The 26,432-nt window shown below is 37.8% G+C and overlaps 1 pseudogene; it reads left to right on the top strand.

Moving 5' to 3' along the window:
• The window catches only part of LOC131248348 (ABC transporter A family member 8-like), an 84,091-nt pseudogene that overhangs the window by 31,169 nt on the left and 26,490 nt on the right, over window positions 1-26,432 (top strand).

A 26,432-nucleotide genomic window follows, 5' to 3' on the forward strand; every position in this document is an offset into this window, starting at 1 on the left:
ATTCTTCCTTGTTCTTCTTCACCTTTGAATCTTCACTTTGAATCGTTCCTCTGACGATTCTGAGTTCTTTTGGGGTAAGTTAACCTAACCCTAACCTGTGTTAGAGCTTAGATTAGACTTGGTGTTGTTGTATCTCATTTCTATCCTTATTTTAGGGTATTCTAGCGCCGTTGACGAAGACAACTCGTCTAAATCAGTTAGGCGGTTCTTTCTTCGCTTAAGGTGCGGACTTTAAGTGTATAGGTTATGGTTTTCAAGGCTTTCAATCCCAGTTAGTGATTTATTCTTGTTATGGATGAGATTTCACATGTCAAATGTTATGTTTGCATTGCTTTCCTGATATGCAGGTGCTATATTGAGATTTGTGTATTCTAAGTGTATTTATAAAGCACCGTATACGTATAAAATACGCACTTGTGCTTGCCATGATTATTGGTCATGTATGTATGCTAGATGCATGTATGACAACTCCTTGATAAAAGGAATTGTCTAAGTGCACGTATTTCAACATGCGTCATGTATGTTGTTCCATGTATGCTAAGTGTTTGTAGAAATGCATGAATGACCTAAGTGTAACTGATTACACTAGTAATGGGCGTTGAGAAGTGATTCTCAATACTCCTATTGATGCGCATGATTTTCCTTTATGCAGTTACATTCCAAGTTATTTAAATTCAAGCATCTCCTATGCTTACATTTATGTTAAGTTGATATTATTCAGATGTGTATGTAACATGATTTGAGTTATTGTTCCATTACTGTTTTACATTCCATATGAATATCTGTAGTAGTGTAGGATATTTGGGACTATGCCTTAGTCCAGGAAATCGGTAATTGACCCTATATTCGTGGTTGAGATTGCTTTCGCCACGTAGGACGTATTAGACGAACCCGAGCAGTATTAGAGTTGGCGGCAGTGGTTTGGCCACGCGGAGTGTTTGCGCACTCTATGTCGTTCAATTCAATGTGCGCTCGTGCTAGTCGAGTTCGTCAAGTAACCCGATTGTCCGATGTATGTTAACCATGTATGGACGCTACTGCTTGAATCTAGGGTACCGAACTTACCAGTGAAATCCTAATAACCATGGTACCTGATCCGCTAAGACTCGTGAGCCGGACATGGTGGTATGGGACACCGTGGTCGAGCTGTCGGCCTACGCTGGGGTGACGAGCCTCCCCGTAGTGACCAGTGAGCAACTTAACTCGTGAGCGGATTATGGTGGTATGGGACACTATATTCGTGCTGTCGGCCTACATTGATTGGTGACGAGCCCTTTGTAGTGACCTCGAGCATACCTGGATACCGCAAGGAGGTGACGAGCCGATCTGTGGTAGTAAGGGCATGGAAGGCGTGCATTGATTGGTGACGAGCCCTTTGCTATGACCTCAACTATATGATCGTATGAGATGTCTAGGATTGACGACCCTAGTATGGATCACTGTTTGGATGGTGATATGAGGAAGGTATCTTAGCTTCCCAATACTGCTGTATGTATTGGACTAATAACAACTTGGTAATCATATCCATGCACCGCATTTGCATGTGCTTTGTAGATGTGGCGCACTTTGAGGCGATGTCATGCGTAACGTAAGATGAAGACGCTGAGGGTGTACGCGTGAGGGCACGCATCATACCGCATTCATACTTGCATTAATAAGAGTTGGCCCTGGCATCTTCGTCACACTATTAAATTTGGCCAAAGAATCCTTTGTATTTTGCCTTTTTCGTGGTATAAAATTAAAAACTATCAAAGTATCTTTTAAAATCCAATAGTTTTTATTTTACCAATTAATAACCTATCCCTAAGAACTAATATTTTTTTAAGGAAATTTTTTTTTTATAAAAAAAAAAGAATCCTAGGCCTTTTTCAATCAAGGAATTTCGATCTTCCAATTTTATTAGAATTATAGGGCCATTCCTTTTTATTAAAATGCAAGAGCCGAAGGAATATTGCCTATTGATTTTTCCTCTCCAGGTAAAAAACCCAAAGATCAAAGAACCAAAGCAAAGTAAACATTCCAATAAAAGGGTGGGCTTATATTTTTTTTTGGATTTTAAGAAAAAATTTTCTTGGGCTTGTTATTTGGTTTGGTTTACAAACTAATTGGGTTTGGAAAATTAAATTGTGCTAAATTGTGTTTTTATCTTAGCCTACCCCCATTACCCCCCGTTTAGGGGAGACAAAACAGGGTAAGCCCGTGACAAAGAAATAATTCCAGCCGACCTTTCACCCGCCTTCAAAAAAAAGGGGAAATTAAAAATAAAAAAAATTTTAATAAAATTCCCATTAAAAATCAAAAAATCTTCTTATCATAAAAAATAAGATTTAAAAAAAAAACTCACAACAAAAACAAGAGCCACTCTTTCATGCCTGCCATCTTCTAAACCAATGTCGCCGATTACGGTTCGCTCTATAGGTGCAACTACACATGTCCCAGTGTCCATCGTCGCAGGACAATTTAATGCACGAATAGGCCCACCTCGAGGTGTTTCTTCAGTCGCTCTATCGATGACGATGGCCTAAATGATATAGTAAACCAGTCATAATCTCTGTTAATCCCAGTACTAGTAAGATGTAATACTCAGTGCTTTAAACATGAAATCTAAAAATGTACGATAATAACAGTATCAACCAACTTTGTGTTGATTCCATGCAATCATGGCATCTTCATAACTCGTGAAAGACTTGTGTTTGCACCCACTGAATCGGTGAACCTATGCACTGTAATCTTCCCATGTCTCATATATTCCGGGTTTTCTTTCCACAAACACCACGTAAAACTTCTTTTTCATCTTTCCTACAATTGGTAAACATACAGTTTTTCAGTGTAAAAAATCCATGATGTATAGCAAATATCTTGACAAAATTGAATAAGAAGCAGGCAAAATCAAAGTGCTAGTATGTTAGATTAACGAGGGCAAAAGTATATTAGTATAAAACTGATTCAAATAGCTCAGATTCAGTGATATCATGCCAATATTACCTATCGAAAAATTCAATACAGGAGTGTATCAGTAATCCGAGGAATCAGAAACAGTATTTCAATAATAACCTGCCAATATTATGCAAACTAACTATTAGTATTAGTAGACAACTGAATCAATTTTACAAATCTGATAACCAAAACTTCCTGAATAGCAGAATTGTATCAGTAAAAATCTGAATATAAAACAGTAAGCCAATGTTATCCATGTTGATTCAGTAGGACAAAAGTGCATCAGTACAAAATTGAATCCTGTGAAGATTATCTATTAAAAATGGTCTCAGAAGCAGAAATTCAATGTTGTTCCTGTGAAGATTATCTGTCAATAAATCCCAAAAGCAAAATTACATCATTCAAAAATTGAAGCAGAAACTGTAATTCAATGTCATGCTGTCAGGATTATCCAGGCCAGAAGTGTAGCATCAAGAATCTGAAACCTACAACATTATAAGCAGACATTGGAATAGTTCAATGGCCACACATAACTACCATAAATCTATGAGCCCACATGAAACATGCGCGATTTGCATAATCAATTTCCTGTATGAATTAGAACCTGGGGGACACTGTCCACCAATTCAAGTCAAGCATGAACCAATTGACCTGCAAAAAACCTGCATCATTCTCATTAATATCATAATCAATATATGCAGGTCAAGATTGTCATAATAGAATTGCTGATCCAACAGCAATTTAAACACCCACCGTATTAAAGCTAAATCCCCAACTGATCCAAGCAGGGCCCGGGTAAAACAGTAACCATACCCATCCAGCAAAAAAAAAGTAAAGTGCAAAACATCATTGTCAACATACGGGATTACTATTTTGGGAAGTGAAATGATGTAACTTGTACTTATAATTTTGATAAATAACACTTTTACACGATCGGGTTGTATATGTAATTCAGGGACTTACACTTGTACACATATTTCTCCTTTCATGTCCCATCTTCATAAAATATCAAGCACTAACTAAATTGGACTATAATACCCTTGCAGGCCGAATCTGGTCCTCATTGCTAAGACCATCCACATCCTCTAGTATCCCCAGCAGCCGTTGTGCCATAGTTATAGTCAGGATCTTCACAGCTTCTGCCACTTCCCCCATCCCGTCCCCTATCTGTTCGTTCGGCTTACCCTTCCTTTGACGGCTTATGTCACTCGCATCTGCGCGACTGTGACGAGATCCTGACGTCACCTCCATTGGGCTTTTATTATCTCACTTAGCCCGATTTGTTAATCCATCGCCACCGCGAGTGCGAGGAGCAGGCCTCTGATCATCCTCATCATCGGATGAGAATCGTATAGCATCAGAAGTCTCCTCATCAGAGCCGTCATCAGAATTCATTTCGTTACGGCCGCGCTGCTTCCCTAAAATTGGAGAAGAGTAAGCCGTGCTTGCAAGTGAACCGTGTGCACAGTCATTGCCGAATATAAACGCCAAGTCGTCCCATCTGTCAATGTTCTTTCCTCGCACTCGTTCAGCATAGGGGTGTGACTGTACACACAAAGATAATATATTTAACATCATATACTGAAGCAAAAAAAATTTATTAGAACTGTAAAAAATTTTACAAATCCTACCGAGATATATCCATCCCAGACATCGTCGGTAACGATAACCATCTTTTTGTTTTCATCCCACCCAAAACTAGAGGCATTGAGCAAGTCCTTGATTGCCCAATACAACCTCTTCAGGGTCCACAGGCGATTAGATATATGACGATTTTCAAGTAAAATGCCACAACTATTATGGATTTTCTTGATCATTGCCTTGTATGCCTCGGGTTTAAACCCGATATCACTCTTAAGCCCAAGATTGACTTGTTTCATCAAGGCATCTACCAACGAATTATCCATACTATTGGACCATTGTACTCTACTAATTTTACTAATACTGGATATCCTACGTCTCAGGTTAGATATATTCTTTGGTGAGGGCCCTTTCCTTGAGGGCGTAGCATTTTATTTTTTTTTTGAGTTGAGAGGGGTTGTGTTGGCGAACTTGGACTTAGGGCTAAATGACCACCCCTATTTGAAGGTGACGATTTGACGTTTTTATTCCTTAGGTCATTTGTTGTGCTTCTCAAGAAATTCATTTAACCTACAATCATAAGATATTAATAGAAATATGACAGGAGCATACAGTTGATGCATGAAAGTAATGATTCATAACAAAACATGATAAGATTACACACTATCTAATCATAGTCTCCACAAAACAATTAAATATGTGTTAAAATATTCCTGCTATAAACTTAGCAAATCAGTACATAAATAATGAATACTAAATACGTTGTCTGGTGCATGGAAGACTGTCATTTCACATTCTCTTAGCTATCTCGTCTCTCTTCCTCGTCCACTCTTCCCGACTGCAATCCGTCACCCGAGATAAAGCTCGTCCTTCCTCCATGGTAGTTATCTCTACAGGGGATGACAAAACATCCTCTGTACTGTCTCTACTGTTCTCTACTACCTCATCCAGTCTATCATCACCACTAACACAGATGAAATTATGAATGACACAATAAGTTATAACAATTTTCACATGAGTTTTAAATTTGAACTGAGGAGGAGTACATAGAATAGGAAAGCAACCTTTTAAAAGCCCAAAAGACCACTCTATGACATTTCGCAATTGGGTGTGACAATAATTGAAAAGTTCTTTTTTTATTGGCAGACTTCCTTCCAGTACGAAACTCATTCAAATGATATCGCACCCTCGATAGGGGGCCATAAACCAGAGCGAACGTACATATCCAGTATCAACGACATAATATTTTTCTACACATTGTAAGATATGTTTCAGTTATGTTTCATACATAAACTCCTATAATGTAAACAAACACCTCCTATATATAATTACCATGAGGAATAAGAAAACAGCCAGGGCGACGGGTTAATACATTTTGTAATACACAAGCATCGGATGCAAAGTCATCCCAACCAGTAAGCATGGACACAAATTTCATATCAAAAGTACATACAGCAAGAACATTTTGTGACAAAAATCCTTTCCTATTTCTGAAAGTTGAGCTTAATTCTTTTGACAAATAAGCCGGGATATGGGTGCCATTTAGGGCCCCGATGCAGTCCTACAATCAAATGTGTGCCACATGATCAGTTCATTCCTTTTACCAAAGTAAATTTTTACCAATGACATCCAACACTTGTATAATATTACCTAAAAGTATGGACTCCACAGAGAATTGTCGGATATTTCTTTGGGTGTGTGTAATCCAGAAAACTTCATATATTCTTGATATAAACCGATAATAGCATTCAACACCCTATTAAAGTGTCTTCTTACAGTCTCACCAAATCTTGTAAATCGATGACCAATCACACAATTACGTACATTATGTCCGACAGTATGTAAGAACATTACAACATTCTCTTCCATACTATACCTGTATCGGATAGGAGTTTCCGATCTCTCAACAATGAATATAATTCGAAGAAATTGTCCCTGCCCATTCTCAGCTGCGCAAGACAATCAACATCGCTTTTTCTTATTATGTCATTGACAAATCTACCCCTCTTAATGTGACAATCTTTGGGCTTTGTATTAATACAATAACGGCGATAATATTCATCAACACCCATTACACATGCAGAGGCTATAATGGCTATTAATGCAGCAGCTACTTCACTCTCAGTCCATTCATTAACAGAGGACCTTTCATCGCTATATTCGGTACTATTGGAAGCCATAAGATTATTGGAGATGAAATTTATCTGAATGGAAATTATAATCAATGATATAATTTATATTCATGTATGGAAATGATATATAACAATCATTACAGAAAAGAAGTTAAAGTATGTCATGCATCTATTTTTACAAATCCATCATAATCGACATATTTAAACTAAGAATCTCTTATTATAGTTTAATGAAGCATGAATCTCAGTTTATAGTTATTTATTCAATCATGAATATCTGTTTACAGTAATTTAAGCATACATAAATATCTGTTTACAGTTATTTATCCATACATGAATTTCGGTTTTCAGGGTCTTTAAGTATGAATCTCTGTTTACAGTTTATTCAAGTATGAATATTTGTTTACAGTTATTTAAGCTATCATGTTAATATCTGTTTATAGTTATTTAAGCATACATAAATATCTATTTATAGTTATTTAAGCATATATGAATATCTATTTACAATTATTTATTCAATTATGAATATCTGTTTATAGTAATTTAAACATACATGAATATCTATTTACAGTTATTTATCCATACATGAATTTCGATTTTCAGGGTCTTTAAGTATGAATTTCTGTTTATAGTTTATTCAAGCATGAATATTTGTTTACAGTTATTTAAGATATCATGTCAATATCTGTTTACAGTTATTTAAGCATACATGAATATATGTTTACAGTTATTTAAGCATATATGAATATTTGTTTACAGTTATTTAAACATATATGGATATCTATTTACAGTTATTTAAGTATAACATCATATTTATTTATAGTTATTTATCCATACATGAATATGTGTTTACAGTTATTTAAACATGAATCTCTATGTACAGTTTATTCAAGTATGACTATTTGTTTACAGTTATTTATGACTGCATGAATAACATGTTACTTTGTTACTATCAGCTGATCGTCATCAATTACTTGAAGCAAAGATCTACTGTCTACATGTATCTTTTAAAGTTTCTGATATACATATACTTATTTTGTTTTAGTGAAAAACTGTCAATGAACATCATACATTCTGATAAGCATGGGAATATCAAAATCAGGAATCACACACCTGTTATCTGAAAGGGAGATTGTAGAGAGATGAAAATTTATACAGATAGCTGCAAGACGTCTATTGTCTGCATTGGCGCATGATGAGTTTTAGGGGGTTAGGATTTGATTCAAAGATTAAAACATTTGATTAAGGAAATGTTAGTTAAAAATGAAGCTCTCATAGTACGCGTGCCTTGATATACAAATGTACACAATGGAGAATAAGGAAAACATATTCTCAAAGGTTGGTGATCTTAACAATCGCCCTTCCAAATCGAGTGCGACACAAAAACATAGATTGACAAATTAAGAAACAAGTGAGAGATGAGTAATACCTCTACCACTGAGCAACCTGCATGATGCACACCCTTATGATAACACGCAACTTTCCGAGGGTAAATGATATAGAAGAAGAAGAAGAACATGCCAAAGCCCTTAAATCTTCTGAGAATCTCAACCACCCAGACCCTATAGCCTACCTTCAAATAGGCGCATGCAACAGTCATATCCAATCTTCCACACTGACAGGGAGAGATTGAAAGAACACCGTGATTTGATTTACTAAGATTTACCTGATGGTGGCGTTAGTCGGCGGAATAGGGAAACCTAGAAAGAGAATAAGGATTTCCAGGATGGGGGCGTATAAACCGACCGTAAACACCCCAGCGTCATGGGACTATACAGCACTCCGGACATTGAATCTTCTGATACTTAATGGGTTCAGCATGGTTGCGATTCGAAGTTTGATATTGAGGGCAGAAATACATACCTAGATGATTAGCACACCATCGTTCGATCTGACTCACCGAACCCCAACGCCGTTCCTTCCAAGAGTTGGAGGAGAGATTCACCTATAATACGAAGGTCAGCGCTCATCCGATGAGATTTGGAGAAGGTTAATGCCTACATGCAATGGAATGGAGATGATGCAGGGCGTTGCTGGTGTAAGTTATCTCCATTCTCCTTAGATATTAAACGTTCGAAGAGATAGGCATGATGTCTAGTGAAAATACAACGCATTGAAAACACTGCACTGCACGATGCAGTGCCGTCTGAATTTACTATACCACCATTTGAAAATTTTGAGATTCTCTTGTATTCGCGCACGTGCGTACGATCGGACCCAGGTCCTAATCAAACATTGTATATTGTAAAAACTGCCCGTTAATACGAAACTATACACCCTAATACCCAAATCCAAACAAGCCCTAAAGGTAAAAGTGGTGGCTATTACAGCCACCATTACCGTTACAGAATACCTTGGTAGTTATACATGCATATATGCAATTTGGCCAAGCCGTAATGCACAATGAGTCACGATTAAGATAAAGAGAACTATTCATGTCAGGGAAGCAATGGGTCGTTGAACTTTGGCCAAGCAATCATCATAGTATTGAACCCAAATAGTAGGGACAAGCTTATAATGATGAATAGGAAGGGATCAAGCTTACCTTGGCCAACTTTATGAAGTTATTGTGTCCAATGATCTTTAAGTTATTGAAAATTAGATGCCTCAGATTTGTGCTAAAATATGAGGTTTTGATCGGTCTACAGTTTAGTTGATCGATCGAAGGATATCGAGTTAAATCAATTTTTTGGCAAAATTCTCTGGATAGTTTTTGGAGTTTTCGTTAGGTAAAAAAATGTTGGTCGATCGATTGACTCGATAGGTCGACGTGTTGCGCAGTTTACAAATTTTTGTACGAATTATTTCTATTTTCATTTTTTACTTATATAAGAGGGTGTAAACGGGATTAGGGTTAAAGCAAGTGGTGCTAAAACATTTGAGAGGGTTTTGGAGAGAGGAAAAGAGCTTAGCTTCCCAATCCTGCTGTATGAATTGGACTAATAACAACTTGGTAATCATATCCATGCACCGCATTTGCATGTGCTTTGTAGATGTGGCGCACTTTGAGGCGATGTCATGCGTAACGTAAGATGAAGACGCTGAGGGTGTACGCGTGAGGGCACGCATCATACCGCATTCATACTTGCATTAATAAGAGTACTTAGGATTTATTTAATTGTCCTGCTTTATCATTACTGTTTGATTGAACTGATAACATGTTAACCAGTGCCTTATTGTTCCACTGAGTTGATCACTCACTCCCACGTTTCTGGGGCGGTGTTGCACACCCACCAGACTCTGTCTTAGGCCCTGATGTTGCAGATGTGGATGTGACGTCTGAGGCAGAGCGGGAGCTGGATGACGACGAGGCTGCCTTCTCCTATATGCAGTTTTCAGACGGGTTCTAGTGAGCCTCGGTCTGTTGCGCGGGATCTACGGGATTACTATTTTGGGAACTGAAATGATGTAACTTGTACTTATAATTTTGATAAATAACACTTTTACACGATCTGGTTGTATATGTAATTCAGGGACTTATACTTGTACACATATTTTACTATAAGTCTTCCGCTTGCTTTATTTACTTATCCCTGAATCATATCTGCGTTTTGGCTTAATCTATCCCATGTTTATGTGCTCATACAGTCAACATACATCATTCATTAATTATGTTGCATAAGTGATGTTTTGGAACTCGGGAGCTGAGTTATGCTCGACCCCCGAATTTCAGGGCGTTACACATCCTATCCCCTATCTGTTCGCTCGGCTTACGCTTCCTTTGACGGCTTATGTCACTCGCATCTGTGCGACTGTGACGAGATCCTGACGTCGCCTCCATTAGGCTTTTGTTATATCGCTTAGCCCGATTTGTAGATCCATCGCCACTGCGAGTGCGAGGAGCAGGCCTCTGATCATCCTCATCATCAGATAAGAGTCGTACAGTATCAGAAGTCTCCTCATCAGAGCCGTCATTAGCATTCATTTTGTTACGGCCGCGCTGCTTCCCTAAAATTAGAGAAGAGTAAGCTGTGCTTGCAAATGAACCGTGTGCACAATCATTGCTGAATATAAACGCCAAGTCGTCCCATCTGTCAATGTGCTTTCCTCGCAATCGTTCAGCATAGGGGTGTGACTGTACACAAAAAGATAATATATTTAACATCATATACTGAAGCAAAAAAATTGATTAGAAGTGCAAAAAATTTCACAAATCCCACCCCGATATATCCATCCCAGACATTGTCGGTAGCGATAACCATCTTTTTGTCTTCGTCCCACCTAAAACCAGAGGCATTAAGCAGGTCCTTGATTGCCCAATACAACCTCTTTAGGGTCCACAGGTGATTAGATATATGACAATTTTCAAGTAAAATGCCACAACTATCATGGATTTCCTTTCGTTGCCTTGTATGCCTCGGGTTTAAACCCGATATCACTCTTAAGCCCAAGATTGACTTGTTCCACCAAGGCATCTACCAACGAATTATCCATACTATCAGACCATTGTACTCTACTAATTTTACTAGTACCGGCTATCCTACACCTCGGGTTAGATATACTCTTTAGTGAGGGCCCTTTCCTTGAGGGCGTAGCCTTTTTTCTTTTTTTTAGAGTTTAAGGGGTTGTGTTGGCAAACTTGGATTAGGGCTAGATGACCACCCCTATTTGAAGGTGACGATTAGACGTTTTTATTCCTTAGTTCCTTTGTTGTGCTCCTCAGGAAATTCATTTGACCTATAATCATAAGATATTAATAGAAATATGACAGGAGCATACAGTTGATGCACGAAAGTAATGATTCATAACAGAACATGATAAGATTACACGCTATTTAATCATAGTCTCCACAAAAAGACTAATTATGTGTTAAAATATTCCTGCTATAAACTTAGCAGATCAGTACATAAACAATGAATACTAAATACGTTGTCTGGTGCATGGAAGACTATCATTCCACATTCTCTCAGCTATCTCGTCTCTCTTCCTCATCCATTCTTCCCGAACGCGGTCCATCACCCGAGATAAAGCTCGTCCCTTCTCCATGGTAGTTATCTCTACAGGGGATGGCGAATCATCCTCTGTACTGTCTCCACTGTCCTCTACTACCTCATCCAGTCCGTCATCACCACTAACATGGATGAAATTATGAAGGACACAACAAGCTATAATAAATTTCACTTGAGTTTTAAACTTGAACTGAGAAGGAGTATATAGAATAGGAAAGCGGCCCTTTAAAAGCCCAAAAGACCGCTCTTTGACATTTTACAATTGGGCGTGACGATAATTGAAAAGTTCTTTTTTATTGACGGGCTTCCTTCTAGTACGAAACTCATTCAAATGATATCGCACACCTCAATAGGGGGCCATAAACCCGGGTAAATGTACATATCTAGCATTAACGACATAATATTTTCCTACATATTGCAAGATATGTTTCAGTTATGTTTCATACATAAACTTGTATAATGTAAACAAACACCCCCTATATATGATTACCATAAGGAATAAGAAAACAGCCAAGGCGACTGGTTAATGCATTTTGTAATACACGAGCATCGGATGCGGAGCCATCGCAACCAGCAAGCACGTACATAAATTTCATATCAAAAGTACATGCAACAAGAACATTTTGTGACAGAAATTCTTTCTTATTTCTGAAAGTTGAACTTGATTCTTTTGGCAAATAAGCCAGGATATGGGTGCCATCTAGGGCCCCGATGCAGTCCTACAATCAAATGTGTGACACATGATCAGTTCATTCCTTTTACCGAAGCAACATTCTTACCAATGACATCCAACACTTGTATAATATTACCTGAAAGTATAGACTCTACAAAGGATTATCGGATATTTCTTTGAGTGTGTGTAATCCAGAAAACTTCACATATTCTGGATATAGACCGATAATAGCATTCAACACCCTACTAAAGTGTTTGCTTATAATCTCACTAGATCTTGTAAATCGATGACTAATCACACGATTACGTACATTGTGTCTGACAGTATGTAAAAATATTACAACCTGCTCTTTCATACTATACCTGGTATCGGATAGGAGTTTTCGATCTCTCAACAATGAACATAATTCAAAGAAATTATCCCTGCCCATTTTCAGTTGCGCAAGACAATCAACATCGCTTTTTCTTATTATGTCAATGACAAATCTACCCCTCTCAATGTGATAATCCTTAGGCTTTGTATTAATACAGTAACGGTGATAATTTCAGCAAGCAGAGGCTGCAATGACTGTTAATGCAACAGCTACTTCACTCTCAGTCCATTCATTAACAGAGGACCTTTCATCGCTATTTTCGGCACTATCGGAAGCCATAAGATTATTGGAGATGAAATTTATCTGAATGGGAATTACAATCAATGATATAATTTATATTCATGTATAGAAATGATATGTAACAGTCATTATAGAAAAGAAGTCAAAGTATGTCATCCGTCTGCTTTTACAAATCCATCATAATCGGCATATTTAAACCAAGAATATCTGATTACAATTGAATGAAGCATGAATATTTGTTTATAGTTATTTATTCAATCATAAATATTTGTTTACAGTAATTTAAGCATACATGAATATCTGTTTATAGTTATTTATCCATACATGAATTTCAGTTTTCAGGGTCTTTAAGCATGAATCTCTATTTACAGTTTATTCAAGTATGAATATTTGTTTACAGTTATTTAAGCTTTCATGTGACTATCTGTTTACAGTTATGTAAGCATACATGAATATCTGTTTACAGTTATTTAAGCATATATGAATATCTGTTTACAGTTATTTATTCAATCATGAATATCTGTTTAGGTAATTTAAGCATACATGAATATCTGTTTACTATTATTTATCCATACATGAATTTCGGTTTTCAGGGTCTTTAAACATGAATCTCTGTTTACAGTTTATTCAAGTATGAATATTTGTTTACAGTTATTTAAGCTATCATGTCAATATCTGTTTACAGTTATTTAAGCATACATGAATATATGTTTATAATTATTTAAGCATATATGAATATTTGTTTACAGTTATTTAAGCATATATGGATATCTATTTACAGTTATTTAAGCATAACATCATATCTATTTACAGTTATTTATCCATACATGAATATGTGTTTACAGTTATTTAAACATGAATCTCTGTGTATAGTTTATTCAAGCATGACTATTTGTTTACAGTTATTTATGACGGCATGAATAACATGTTACTCTGTTACCACCAGCTGATCGTCATCGATTACTTAAAGCAAAGATCTACTGTCTACATGTATCTTTTAAAGTTTCTGATATACATATACTTATTTTGTTTTAATGAAAAGCTGTCAATGAACATCATACATTCTGATAAGCATGGGAATATCAAAATCAGGAATCACACACCTATTATCTGAAAGGAAGATTGTAGAGAGATGAAAATTTTGCACAGAGAGCTGCAAGACGTCTATTGTTTGCATCGGTGCATGATGAGTTTTAGGGGTTAGGATTTGATTCAGGGATTAAAATATTTGATTAAGGAAATGGCAGTTAAAAACGGAGCTCTTATAATATACGTGCCTTGATATACAAATGTACACAATGGTGAATAAGGAAGCATATTCTCAGAGGTTGGTGATTTTAACAATCGCCCTTCTGAATCGAGTGCGACATAAAAACATAGATTGACAAATTAAGAAACAAGTGAGAGATGAGTAATACCTCTACCACTGAGCAACCTGGATGATGCACACCTTTATGATAACACGCAACTTCCGAAGGGCAAATGATATAGAAGAAGAAGAAGAACATGCGTATTGTAAACATGCAAAGCCCTTAAATCGTCTGAGAATCTTAACCACCCAGACCCTATAGCCTACCTTTAAACAGCCGCATGCAATAGTCATATCCAATCTTCCACACTGACAGGGAGAGATTGAAAGAACACTGTGATTCGATTTACTGAGATTTACCTTATGGTGGCATTAGTCGGCGGAATAGGAAAACCTAAAAAGAGGATAAGGATTTTCAGGATGGGGGCGTATAAACCAACCGTAAACACCCTAGCGCCATAGGACTACACAGCACTCCGGACATTGAATCTTCTGATACTTAATGGGTTTAGCGTGGTTGCAATTCGAAGTTTGATATTGAGGGCAGAAATACATACCTGGACGATTGACACACCATCGTCCGATCTGACTCATCAAACCCTAACGTCATCCCTTCCAAGAGCTCGAGGAGAGATTCACTTGTAATACGAAGGTCAGCGCTCATCCGATGAGATTTGGAGAAGGTTAACGCCCACATGCAATGGAATGGAGATGAAGCAGGGTGACGCTGGTGTAGGTTATCTCCATTCTCCTTAGATATCAAACGTTCGAAGAAATAGGCATGATGTCTGGCAAAAATACAGCGCATTGAAAACACTACACTACATGATACAGTGCCATCTGAATTTACTATACCACCATTTAAAAATTTTGTGATTCTCTTGTATTCGCGCACGTGCGTACGATCGGACCCAGGTCCTAATCAAACATTGTATATTGTAAAAACTGCCCGTTAATACGATATTATACACCCTAATACGCGAATCCAAACAGGCCCTAAAGGTAAAAGTGGTGGCTATTACAGCCACCGTTACTGTTACAGAATACCTTGGTAGTTATACATGCATATATGCAATTTGGCCGAGCTGTAATGCACAATTAGTCACGATTAAGATAAAGAGAACTACTTATGTCAGGGAAGCAATGGGTCGTTAAACTTTGGCCAAGCAATCATCATAGTATTGAACCCAAATAGTAGGGACAAGATTATAATGATGAATAGGAAGGCATCAAGCTTACCTTGGCCAACTTTATGAAGTTATTGTGTCCAATGATCTTTAAGGTGTTGAAAATTGGATGCCTCAGATTTGTGCTAAAATATGAACTTTTGACCGGTCGATAGTCTAGCTGATCGATCGAAGGATATCGAGTTAAATCAATTTTTTGGCAAAATTCTCTAGATAGTTTTTGGAGTTTCCGTTAGGTCAAAAATGTTGGTCGATCGATCGACTCAACAGGTCGACGTGTTGCGCAGTTTACGCATTTTTGTACGAATTGTTTCTATTTTCATTTTTTTACTTAAATAAGAGGGTGTAAACGGGATTAGGGTTAAAGCAAGTGGTGCTAAAACATTTGAAGGGTTTTGGAGAGAGGAAAAGTTTGGAGCTTTCTCTTGGGGCTTTGATTGGTAAGATTCCATCTCTTGTAACTTAGTTTTCATAGTGCATTCTCGTTTTGTGCCATGGTTTTTTACTCAAGGATTTTTTTCACATAAATTCGGATTGTTCTCTGTTGGATTTGTTTGTGCAATTACGATTACCTTGCTTGATTCTGATCTGTGTGCTTTCGCAAGTCCCAACAAGTGGTATTAGAGATAATGTTGGGAAGCAGATCGAATATGAAAGCAAGGTATCTACGGCATCTAACATGAAGTTCGACGTAGAGAAGTATTCCGAAAAAACTAATTTTAGACTATAGAAGGTGGAGATGAAGGACATCCTAGTTCAGCAAGGATTAGAAGATGCACCATTTAGAAAGCGACTGAAAACTATGAAAGAAAAAGAATGGAACAAGTTAGATCAAAAGGCCAGTAATTTAATCCAGTTGTGTCTAATCGATGACATCCTCTACAATGTTATGAGAGAGAAGACTGCAGCAGATACATGGACAAAGTTAGAGAACATCTATACAAAGAAATCTCTTGAAAACTGTTTATATCTGAAAATACAGTCGTTCAATCTGAAGATGACTAAGAGGGCTGACGTTGAGGCCCACATCAGTAACTTCAATAGGCTCGTTTGTAAATTACTAGATGTGGATGAGACGATGAAGGATGAAGATCAAACATGTATTCTATTGAATTCTCTTCCAGAATTGTATGAGTTATTCAAAGACTCGTTATACTCCGGTAAGACAACCATTAGCATTGAGACTGTTATCTTAGCACATTGATTGAAGGTGATGAGAAAGAAAAACGGTGATGTAGGTGCTTTTATAGATGCACTGGTTACGAGGTGGAGAAATTTTGTGCAGGATAGTGGATCTTCACAATCAAGATCCAAATCCAAGGGCAAGGGTAAGGGCAAAGGAAAGTCAAAGTGGTGGAATTATGACATGTTAGGGCACATGAAGAAGGATTGCTAGAAGCCTAGTCTATGAAGGAGAAATCAGAGAATTCTTCCTAAGAGGCCAACACCGCGAAATCCAATGAGGAGGCAAGTGGTAGTGACATGCTGAACACGTCAAAATATGGGTACTTTAATGGTGAATTGATTTTGGATACGGGGGTTTCAAATCACATGACCCCCATAGGAGTTGGTTCCTCGGTTATAGTGAGTGCGATGGTGACCAGGTGTTTATGGGCAATGATAATATCTATAACGTGGTTGGTGTTGGATCAATGCGTATCAAGATGTTTCATGGCATGGAGCGTATCTTGACCGATGTGAGACATGTTCCTGAGTTGAGGAAGAGTCTGATATCTCTAGGTGCACTCGAGGCACTAGGGTGCAAATTCACTACGTTCGATCATGTCATTAAGGTTTCAAATAGGGGCACTCGTAGTCATGAAAGCATAGAGGAATGGTAACATTTACAAGTTGATAATTAAGGATTACTTTATCGGGTGGACGTCTGTAGCGGATACTATGTCTGCACGTATGTGGCGAGTGAGGTATGAAGGTACTTTCTGGCCGTTGTTTGATTCCTTTTTTTAAAAGCATTGATTTTAGTACATGCAAGCATTGTATATGTGGTAAACAGTCAATGTTATCTTTTAAGTCTAGTAAACATGCTTATAAGGGGATTCTAAATTTTGCGCATTCTGATATATGGGGTCGTTGCCTATAGTTTTTGGTGGAGGGTCGTCATGGTTCATTATGTTCATTGATAACAATTCCATAAAGGTGTGAGTTTATTTTTTGAAAAGTAAATCTAAAGTTTTCACCAATTTCAAATACGGGAAGACGATGGTGGAAAAATAAAAAGGGTGAAAGGTGAAAGTGTCGAGGACAGATAACGGTAAAGATTTCACTTCTGGGGATTTCAAATGGTTCTTTAAGGATGAAGAGATCATGAGGCACAATACGGTGTGCCACACACCAGAGCAGAATGGTGTGGCTAAGCGGATGAATCGAACTCTCTTAGAGAGGGCCCAATGCATGATAAGTAATGTTATGTTGGGTAAGGAAATGTGAACTGAGGTCATTAACACAGCTTATTACTTGGTGAATCGGTCTCCTTCTACGACTATTGATTGTAAAATTCTAGAGGAAGTGTGGAGTGGTAAGCAAGTAGACTACTCAAGGCTGCGAGTATTTGGTTACGATGCTCTCTCATGTACCATCAATTGAGAGAGATAAGTTGGATCAAAGGGCTAAAAAGTACACCTTTGTCGGGGTATGGTAATGGTGTGAAGGGCTACAGGCTATATAACCGGGTCACATGGAAAATCATCCTTAGTCGTGACATCGGATTCGACAAAGGATCCTTGTTTTGTAAGGATGAGCACAGAGTAGCAGAAAAATCAGTTACGGACATTCAGATAGACAAAGATGAGATGCAGGCTAATACTGAGACGCAAACAGAGGTACATGAGCAGGTAGAGCAGCCACCTGTGAGAAGGAATCCGCCAAGGGATTGTAAGTTACAAGTAAGATACAGGGATGACTCGAATATTGTATTTGCCTTCATTACAGATGAGAGGTATCCATCTACTTTTCAAGAGGCTCTTAATGATATAGATGCCGAAAAGTGAAAAGCGGCGATGCATAACGAGATGGACTCATTATACGAGAACAAGACATGGGAGCTGGTGGAGCTTCCCGTCGATGGTAAAATGATTAGGTGCAAGTGGATCTTCAAGAAGAAACAAGATAGTTACAAGGCAAAGTTAGTAGCGAAGGGATATACTTAGAGAAAATGTGTCGACTTCACCGAGATCTTCACACCCGTGGTGAAGCAAGTATCCATCCGATTTGTATTGGCGTTGGTTGCCCAATACAATCTCGTATTATAACATATGAATGTGAAGATTGCTTTCTTGCATGGAGAATTAGAAGAGCAAATTTACATGTACTAACCAAAAGGTTTCAAAATACAAGAGGCAGAGATCGTGAGGATTTCACTTCTAAAGATTTAAAACGGTTTTGTAAGGATGAAGGGATCGTGAGGCACAATACATTGCGCTACACACCAGAGCAGAATGGTGTAGTAGAGCGAATGAATTAAACTCTCTTAGAGAGGGCCCAATGCATGATAAGTAATGATAGGTTGGGCAAGGAAATGTGAACTGAGATCGTTAACACATCTTGTTACTTGGTGAATTAGTCCCCTTCTACAGCTATTGATTGTTTAATTCTAGAGGAAGTGTGGAGTGGTAAGCAGGTAGACTACTCGAGACTGCGAGTATTTGGTTGCGATGCTCTCTCATGTACCATCAGTTGAAAGAGAGAAGTTGGATCAAATGGCTAAAAGGTACATCTTTGTCAAGGTATGGTAATGATGTGAAGGGCTACAGGCTATATAACCGGGTCGAATGGAAAATCATCCTTAGTCATGACATCGAATTCAACGAAGGATCCTTATTCCATAAGGATGAGCACAAGGTAGCGAAAAAGTGAGTTGTGGACATTCAGAGAGACAAAGATGAAATGCAGGCTGATACTACGACGCAGACAGAGGTAAATGAGTAGGTGGAGCATCCACCTATGAGAAGGAATCCGCCAAGGGATCGTAAGTTACCAGTGAGATATAGGGATGACTCGAATGTTGTATTTTCCCTCATTATGGATGAGGGATATCCATCTACTTTTCAAGAGGCTCTTGATTAGATGCCGAAGAGTGAAAAGTGGTGATGTATGACAAGATCGACTCCTTGTACAAGAACAAGACGTGGGAGCTAGTGGAGCTTCCCTTCGGTCGTAAAGCAATGGGGTGCAAGTGGATCTTCAAGAAGAAAAAGGATAGGTACAAGGCAAGGTTGGTAGTGAAGGGATATACTTAGAGAAAGGGTGTCAACTTCACCGAGATCTTCACACCTATGGTGAAGCAAGTATCCGTCAGATTTGTATTGGCGTTAGTTGACCAATACAATCTCAGATTATAACATATGAATGTGAAGACTGTTTTCTTACATGGGAAATTAGAAGAGCAAATTTACATGAAGTAACTAGAATGTTTCAAAATACAAGAGGAAGAGAACAAGGTTTGCAGGTTGAAGAGGTCATATTGTACGGCCTGAAACAGTTGCCAAGGAAGTGGTATGAGAAATTTAATTCTTTCATGATAAGTTAGAGGTTTACCAGGAGTGAGTATGATCATTGTGTCTATTACAAAATATTGAGTGATGGGAAGTTTATTATCTTGGTCTTGTATGTTGATGGCATGCTTATCTCCAGTCATAGCATGCCTGAGATCGACATACTAAGAGCTCAGCTATCAAGGATATTTGAGATGAAAGATCTGAGAGCTGCAAAGAGGATTCCCGACATTGACATACACAGAGACAGGAAGAGGAATAGGCTATGGTTATCTTAGCCAGAATACCTTGAGATGATATTAGTGAAGAATTGGATGGACAAGGCAAAGCTGGTTAGCGTTCCCCACATAACTCATTTTAGGGTTTCTTTTGAGCAGTGTCCTAAACATATGAAGAAAAGCAAGTCATGTCTCATGTGGCTTATTCGAGCACAGTTGGCAGCTTGATATATGCCATGGTCTATACGAGACCAAATATTTTACATGCGGTGGGTTTTGTTAGCAGATACGCAAGCAACACCAGGAGGCAGTGAAATGGCTACCTCAATATATTCAAGGTACATGGGACTACGTTTTGACATTCGAAAAATCAGGAGACAAGTTAGTAGGCCATGTGGATTCAGATTGCACGAGCAGTGTAGATAATAGAAGGTTAACATATGGTTAATCATTTATATTAGTGGGTGGAGCGATCTATTGGATGTTAAAGCTTTAGTCTGTGGTGGCTCTTTCCACAACCGAAGCTGGGTATATGGCAGTGACGAAAGAATTCAAGAAAGCAGTTTAGTTGAAAGGAATGATAAATTAATTGGGGCTTCACTAAGAGGCTGTGCCGGTTAATTATGACAACGAAAGCGCGATCAATTTAGTGAAGAACTCAGTTTACCATTCTAGAACTAAACATATGTGCGTCATCATTTTATCCGACAAGTACTAGAGAAAGGTGGCACGAACTTTGAGAAGATAGACACAAGCGTGAATCTGATGGATCTGCTTACGAATGTAGTTTTTACAGAGAAGTTCAAGTTCTGTGTGACTTCTCTGAGTCTGGCAAAGATTGAGTGAGGACGAAGTGTGCACGAGAAGCGATGATTGTAAAGCTATGGTGAAGACGAAGTAGAGATGGAGGTTTGAGCGTGGCATGTTGCAATATGAAGATTAGAGTCATGGTGGAGATTGTTGAAAATCGGATGCCTCAAATATGTGCTGAAAGAGGGGCTTGCGACCAGTCGACAGTTTGGTCGACCGATCGAAGGATATCAAATTAAATCGATTTTTTGGCAAAATTCTCTGGATAGTTTTTGGTGTTTTTGACAAGTCAAAAATGTTGGTCGATAGGTCAACCAGACCAGTCAAAATCCTTCGACCAGTCAACTTGACAGGTCAACTCAATAGGTCGACGTATTGCACAGTTTGAGTGTTTTTGTGCGAATTGTTTCTATTTCTATTTTTTGCTTAAATAAGATGGTGTAAACGGGATTAGGGTTAAGGCAAGTGGTGATAAAACATTTGAGAGGGTTTTGGAGAGAGGAAAAGCTTGGGGCTTTCTCTTGGGACTTTGATCGGTAAGATTCCACCTCTTACAACTTGGTTTTTCATAGTGCATTCTGGCTTTGTGTCATGGTTTTTCCCCGGAAGGGTTTTTTCACATAAATTCAAATTGTTCTCTATTGGATTTGTTTGTGCGATTGCGATTACCTTGCTTGATTCCACTGTGTGCTTCCGCGAGTCCCAACACAAGGTGGGGCCTACATTTTCAATAGTTGGGATGTTGTATAAGCTACCTAGTGTTGATGTGAACATTCCTCACATAAACATGACAATTAATGCTTCTATTACATTTGTATATACACTAGTTTTAAGTGCTCGTTTTTAGTTCTGTTGATATGATAATTCCATATTGGTGTTTGGAAAATTTTCCAAATCCATGACAAACATTTGAATTCATGAAGTTAAATATGATCTGTTTGGCGTGTGTTTGCAGAAACGGAATGTTAAATCGACAGCCAGCCTAATCATGTTCCCTGTTCTCACCTGCATGCTGATTATCGCCTTCCAAACGGTGGTGAATTCTCAACTAAAAAACTCCGAGTACCAATGTGGATGCCAATGTGTTGATACAAATGGAAGCAGTATATCCCAGAAAACATGTGGCTTGGAGTTTTCAACTCCCACGCAAGCAATGGCCTGCCCCATATCAAGGCCGATAGAATGGCCTGCTCTATTGCAAATACCGGGCCATCAATATCGAGCCGTTCAAACGGATACCCACTTATTCACAGGCTTACCCGACAAGCATTGCTTGGAGACGCGTTCTTGCCCTGTGACATCACTCTTCACCGGACAAAACAAATCAACTGCTGAGAGTATGTTTTAAGTTCTAGTTTAACATCCCTTTACTTCTTTAGAGGATGGAAACTATCGTGCGGTTCAGGCCATACTTCTTTAAACGAGACCCATTAGCCAAGTGGGTCAGGCTTGAACTAACCCAACTCACTCATAAGAAACTTATAAATTGTAATAGAAGTGTTTATTACAATTGATAAACTGTCCCATGGTTCTGTAATCCAGACCAGTGGTCTGATGGGGCCCAACTGCCAATGGCCCACTTCCTAACACCTTGATCTTTGGTCTTTTTTTCCATTGAATGCAGATCATGGTTGTATTCTTTCTTATTTATTATCCATTTTGTAGGCCATCAACCAAAGGCTTAGGGCACCTCCATCAACCATGGCACCCATAATGTCAATGGTCTGGATCCCTAGACAGTGGGCCACACATGTAAATAAATTTGGAGATGAGGACATTACAATTTCTAATGTCTACTCATTGTTGCTTATCCATAATCTGTACTATTTGAAATGACAATTCATAAATTCAAATGTATGCAGGTTTGGTTCAAAAGGTGGTTGTCGATGAGTTTCTAGAGTATGTAGCAGATCCTTTGGACATTGCTTCGCTATCTTATATTGTATTTATCATATCCATAATTTGATTTTACTTACATGCCTTTTATTTGAATATTTCAGCTAACATGTGCAATGGCAACTAATGTTCTTCCTTCCAATTAATGTTTTTAGGGATCAAGCAGCAATCCTGGTCCAACTTTGTAGAACAAGCTTTCTTGTCGAAATCTCCACTACATGTTCTCTTACCACAATGTGTAGCCAATTTCAGCTTTATGGTTTCTCGAACTGTGGGCAGTGCTACATTTCAGCATGGTACCCATCTATATATCTTTGCTTGGGGACCATTAAAGTCCCCACCTTCGACGTTGACAATGTCCCAAAAGCTTTTAAATGATGTGTGGAACAACCCATCATTGACCCAGATTGTCTTACTTGTATAGGCCATGTTGCAAGAATCATGCTGATTGGATGATTCTAACCATATGATCAGCATTATCTGATCAATATCATGAAAAACAATAAAGATGAGGAAGAGAAAAAACAGGTTGAATCATAATGTTGAAAGTTGAAGCATCTACTCAATAGGCCCCACCATGGGTTGTTATGATTCCAACCAATGACACTAACCATCCAATCTATGGCCCATAAAAACAGATGGCCATAGCAAAATAATGGACATTCAAAGATTGGGATCATCTTGTTAGCATGAACTTTGCATCATTGCATTCCAATAGTGGTGTGGAATGAATAGACAGTCCAGATCAATGGTTGGCTGGCCCACATGTGATCTAAAAGCTTGGCGGACATTGTTATTGTTCCTATGAAGGTGGGACATGGTACCATTTCTCATCTATAAAAGAGATATATTTTAGTCAACAGTTATACAATAACATTGACATTTTCCCTTGTTTTTTGGACATAGAAATTGATTGTGTTGAAAGTTTATACATATGGCGCGACAACTCATCAAGTATTAATAAAGAACTACATCAAGGTTACCGGAGTGGAAATCCTGCTAATGAGATCCATGAAATTCTTGGTGGTATGTTTGGGGTCAATTAATCTTATGATTTTCTTTCGTTTTAGAAGCTCATGTATGGAATTCTGAGCCTTAATTTGTTGTCACAGCTTATGATTTCTTGAATTCGAATGAGAGTAATTACAATGTGAGCTTCTGGTACAACTCATATTGCGATGTTTCTACTAGCCCATGATTGTTGCGAATACCACGTTCATTAAATATGGTATGTTTCTTGTACATATTTTTAAGCAATTCATTTTCTCTTTTTATTCACGTCATATGCTTCTAACATGAAAACCACAAAATTACTGACAGTAGAGTAGTAACAAGAGAATTATATAATATAATTAGATAATTTCATCTATTTTTTTAGCTATATATAACTAATGAAACGGCTTGTGTGTTTGGTTGGAACTTTCATTTGAAAATTGAAAAAGCAAGGTTGGCCATTAATAGGAATTTTTACTTGTTCGCATCCAAAGTATAGGGTTGTGATGTAGTAATAATCTCGGTGAGAGCGAGGTCAAATCCACAAGGATTGAACCTTGTACGTAATCTAAAAGTAACTCGAACTAGAACTAGACGAAGATGTAAACTAAATCAGGAAAAATTAAGAAAATAATTGTAAATTTAATTAACTAAAATTTAAAATTTTCAAAGGCGGGAAGCTAGGGTGCCAAAGATCCACTTGTAGAGATCAGAGAGATCTATACTTGATTCACGAACACAATTAGAATCGGAGTCCTATCTTCATCCAGTTGGAAGATATTTCATTGAAAACCAATCTGAACATCCTTTGATCCAATTTTCAAGAGATGAGAGGTATGAGAATTAGAATTGATTCCATCACAAATCATGCCCAGGAGACAAAGCAAACAATAGAACTCTAACCAATCCACATCCAATCTAAGAAATTTATGAACATTAGGAAGGGTTCTGTCATCCAACCATGCCCATGAGACGATAGCAAACAATAGGGCTCCCATGTTCACAATCCCTATAATGTAAAGAACATACTCGAAGCTATCGCAGATCCATTATAATTTAAGGCACAATAAACTATTAAGAACTACGAATATTCATCATAATCAAACTATAATTAAAATCAGTTCAGTAAAGCATGAATCAAAGATATAGAACCAAACCCATCACACTACAAGCTTTACCTCTTAGCTCTAGCTAAGAGGTTTAGCTAATCAGGACCATGATTAAGCTAGATCTCTTAAAAAAACAAAAAAAAAAATAACTAAGAAGGGAAGGAAAGAAAAAACTCTAAACGCCGGCCGATCTCTATGTGATTTCTCTCTCTCTCTCTCTCTCTCTCTCTCTCTCTCTCTCTCTCTCTCTCCTTTGCCCATCTTGCCTCCACGGCTGCACCACACGTCCAAGCTTAGATAACTTCAGAGCATTAAATCCATGCTTTTAGTACCCTTTTTCAGTCCAAGCTCCTAAATACACCTTACATCACAAACACGATTAAAATAGGGCATTAAACATTATCATGTATGTAAAATAAGATAATAACTGGGGTCTAATATGTAATATTTGACCCTCAACACAATCCCCAACTAGCATTTTGCTAGTCCCGAGCAAAGTATGCAAAAACTAAGTTGAGAACTACAGGATAATTTCTATAAACTCGAATGATTTTTGAACAACAATCCAGTCAATAGAATTCTAGGATTCATGAATGTTGGGCATTACTTTCTCCTAGACTCAAGCACATGATAAACTTCATAGTCAAGTTCAAAGTATTAATCCATCGATTAGAAGAATTCTAAACATTCAGTTCCATGGGTGTATAGTGAAACCTAAACTTGTCATAATTAAAGGTTCTTTATTTTTATGATAACATTGATAATCATAAGAGCATTCAGGATAACCATAACCTAAACCAAAACTTGCCTTACAGTTCAACTTTTTATTCTTCCAGCTTTTGATTTTTCCATCGATGACTTTCATGTTATGTCAATCTTTTAAAGGTAAAGCCAAGAAGGGGAAACGAACCCTCACCGATAGGGAGCAAACCCATGGTAAAGACCATTCGCCCAACCTTTTCCGAAGACAATTGTTTTTTAGCTGGGTATTCATTCTTTTTTCTTCTTTTTTTCAATTCTTTTTATTGAACATGATGGACAAATTCCCCAAGTCAATTCCTTCCATACTTAATGATTGTCAAGTTAACAATTTAATATCAAATTAAAATCTTAATATGTAAGTGAGATGTGACATGTGAAATCATAACTCTATCAATGTTAAAAACTTCGAATCATGGAATACTAATTCGAACTTATCTGTGAAATCTAACAGGTAACTGAATCCAAGAGTCATAATTCACCAACATTAAGTATCTTATAATTCTAAATCAAGGATATCCGTCAAAATTACTTCGAATTCACAAGAATTTTCAGAAATTTTATAAAAAAATTTCACAATTTTTGCTCAAAACCAAGAAAATATTAATTAGGTGACCTAATCTCCCATCCCCAACCTAAAATTTACATTGTCCTTAATGTAAAAGAAATAAGCATGCAATGCACATGGGACAATGAAAGTAAAAGAGAAGTGATAGAAAGATAGTACCTGACGATGAAATTGAACGGCCTTTCCA

This window comes from Magnolia sinica, chromosome 1, assembly GCF_029962835.1.
Source record: "Magnolia sinica isolate HGM2019 chromosome 1, MsV1, whole genome shotgun sequence".
In the NCBI taxonomy this organism is placed as follows: domain Eukaryota; kingdom Viridiplantae; phylum Streptophyta; class Magnoliopsida; order Magnoliales; family Magnoliaceae; genus Magnolia; species Magnolia sinica.